Source organism: Propithecus coquereli, unplaced genomic scaffold (assembly GCF_000956105.1).
Source record: "Propithecus coquereli isolate 6110/MARCELLA unplaced genomic scaffold, Pcoq_1.0 Scaffold14, whole genome shotgun sequence".
In the NCBI taxonomy this organism is placed as follows: Eukaryota; Metazoa; Chordata; class Mammalia; order Primates; family Indriidae; genus Propithecus; species Propithecus coquereli.
The window spans coordinates 4,417,223-4,420,779 of NW_012138302.1; positions in this window are offsets into that span (position 1 = coordinate 4,417,223).

Below are 3,557 nucleotides of genomic sequence, written 5' to 3' on the forward strand. Positions count from 1 at the left end.
GTTTGGCTAATTTATTTCTATTTATATTAGAGATGGGGTCTCGCTCTTGCTCAGGCTGGTCTCGAACTCCTGAGCTCAAACAATCCTCCCGCCTTAGCCTCCCGTGTAGCTGGGACTACAGGCATGCACCATCATGCCCGGCTAATTTTTTCTATTTTTAGTTGTTTGGCTAATTTCTTTCTATTTATATTAGAGATGGGGTCTCATTCTGTCACCCAGACTGTAGTGCAGTGATGTGCGCCTAGCTGACTGCAACCCCCAACTCCTGGGCTCAAGTGATCCTCCTGCCTCAGCCTCTTGAGTAGCTAGGACTACAAGTGCACCCCACCATGCCCAGCTAATTTAAACATTTTTTGTAGAGATGGGGCCTTGCTATGCTGCCCAGACTTGTCTCAAACTTCTGGCCTCAAGCAATCATCCTGCCTTGGCTTCCCAAAGTGCTGGGATCACAGCATGAGCCACCATACCCAGCTTTCCATAGTTGGTTATTTTAGACTTATCTGGAACATCACAATTCTGCAACCAAACCAAGTCTCTGGGCCTAAGTATGGTGTGGGTATATTCATATCCTCCTTGTCCTGGTCTCACTACAAAATTTCTTCAAATCACTTTCTTTGAATAGCACTGGGCTAAAAATGCTCCTCTTTTAGTTCCATGTTTCTCTTCCAACCACCGACAGGAGGGGTGGGGATTCAAGTTATCTTGCCACATATATATTTATATATTAGAGAGACGTGGGTGCAGAGAGGCAGGCAGGCAGCCCTCATTCTCCAGATACTGTCAACTCACATCTCCTCCTTCAGCACTGCATGAAGAAACAGCAGGATTATTGCATATAAAGGTTTGGCCAGATGTGGGGCGGTGGTGGGGATGGAATCAGCTCAGGCTAAGAAGAATATTCTTGCTCCCTTAGAATATTAGCTTTGAGACTCAGAATGACCCATTGAGCTGATGGATAGAGATAGTTAATCAGATGAAAAGATCGAGGCCCTTTCTGGGTCTCAAGGTAGCACCTTCACTTGGGGAATTTCCCAGTTAGGGAACTTAAGGCCAGCAGACCCCTGAAGCATTGAGGGAGGGGGCATAAAGCAGTAGCAGTAGGAAAATTGGCCAGTGTTCCTCTGAGTTTCTTGGCCCTTTGTTTGGAACAGAGTGGAATCTTCTTGAAGGGAAAGAAGGTAAATGCATCTCTGGAGGGGAGGAAGCAAAATCAAAAAGAAAGGAAGATGCTGCTGGTGTTTTCCCCCAGATCCCTTCCTCTCGTGTATAACCTCCTGCTTGAATGTTGGCTTCTAACAGCTGAGAACCGCTTCCCTATTCCTAAGAATGACCCATTCCCATCTGGGAATACCTGGGAGGTGATGCTCTTCTCTTCATGGTAACCATAGCCAATGACTGGCTGCAACGGGGGTACTAAAGGCTGGTCCCCTTGCCCCAAGGTAGGACAACTCTTGGTGTCATTCATACTCCAGAGCTCCCTGTGGGATCAGGCTGAAGCCAGACTTCAGCTGAACCACGTTTTTGCTCAATTTCTACCCAGACCTTCACTCCACTGCCTGAGAGCAGTCCCTCAACAAATCACTTGCACAGAAATCCCTGCCTTAGATTCTGCTTCTAGAGAACTTGACCTAAGACAGGCTTGGTCTCTTTTATCCCATCATTCTATGCAGGGTGAAGGATTGAAAAGTATCTATTAAAATATGTGCAAGCTATACATCTGATAACAGGCTAATATCCAGAATCTACAAATAACTCAAGCAAATCAGCAAGAAAAAAAAAAAAACCCATTAAAGAGTGGGCAAAAGACCTAACAGAAACTTTTCAAAACAAGATAGACAAATGGCCAATAAACATATGAAAAAATGCTCAATGTGACTAATCATCAGGGAAATTCAAATTAAAACCACAATGAGATATCACCTTATCCCCGTTAGAATGGCTTTTATTAAAATGTCCAAAAACTATAGATGTTGGCATGGATGCAGACAGAAAGGAACACTTATACACTGTTGGTAGGACTGCTATGGAAAACAGTATGGAGATTTTTCAAAGAACTAAAAGTAGACCTACCATTCGATCCAGTAATCCCACTACTGGGTATATACCCAAAAGAAAAGAAGTCTTTCTATCAAAAAGACACCTGCACTCAAATGTTTATTGCAGCACAATTCACAATTGCAAAGATGTGGAATCAACTCAAATGCCCATCAGTTCATGAGTAGATTAACAAAATGTGGTATGTGCATACCATGGAATACTACTCAGCCATAAAAAAGGATGAATTAATGCCTTTTGCAACAATTTGGATGGAATTGGAGACCATTATCCTAATTGAAGCATCCCAGGAATGGAAAAACAAACACCACATGTACTCACTATTAAATTGGAATTAACCAATGAGGACACATGCACACACAGGAATGTAAAATTTAGTGGAAATCAAGCGCAGGGAGGGGGTGAGGGAGGTTAAAAACCTACCTAACAGGTACAAAGAACACTATGTGGGTGATGGCATACTTATAGCCATGACTCAAACATTACAAAAATGATCCATGTAACCAAAAACATTTATATCCCTTTAATATTTTGAAATAAATTTTAAAAAAAGGATCCCAGGCTGGGCGTGGTGCCTCACACCTATAATCCTAGCAATTTGGGAGGTTGCAGCAGGAGGATTATTTGAGGCCAGGAGTATAAGACCAGCCTGAGCAACATAGTGAGACCCCCATCTCTATAAAAATATTTTAAAAATTAGCTGGGCATGATGGTGCATGCCTGTAGTACCGGTGACTTGGGAGGCTGAGGCAGGAGAATTGCTTGAGCCTAGGAGTTTGAGGTTGTAGAAGGCTATGATGATGCCACGTTAGCCCAAGCAACAGAGCAAGATCCCGTCTCAAAAGAAAAATAATAATAATAATAATAATAAAAAGAGCCCAGTAGGATTGGCAGAATATAAGCCCCTGGGGATGGAGGCAGGTCTCTGCCTCATGGGGCCTGAGGCTGGAAATGGGTTGTGTCCTTGAAGACTTTCTGCTGTTCCTTCTGCATGTCTTCCAGCTCTACACCAGGAGGGAGGGGTCACTGGGTAATGGCTCTTCTCTGGTGTACTAAGCCTGCTGCTTCTGCATGTAAGCCAGGACTTCCTTTTCTACAATTTGTTGTTTGAATGAAAGATCAGCATCCATGCCATCAACTTCTGGGCTTTGAAATCTCTCATTCATTCACTCATCCATTCCTCCTTGCATTAATTCATTCAAAATTACATATTACAGTTTTCTGTGAACGAGGCACTATGCTAAGCCCTGGGAGAGGAGTGGTGAGCCATACTTAGGCCCTGACTTCAGAAGGAGCTTACAGTCGAGCAAACAGGCAAGTCCAAGGTAGTGTGATGTGCGCTGTGATGAGGTATGCAAGAAAGAGCATGCTGCCTGGAGAGTAAAAGTGGTTACCTGAGTGCAACTTTTAGTGCTTATATGGGAGAGTACTGTAGACTTTTGCCCTGATTTTGAAAATAGTTCCCTTTTTATTTGGAATCTTGAGGGATCCTGAATAGCCAA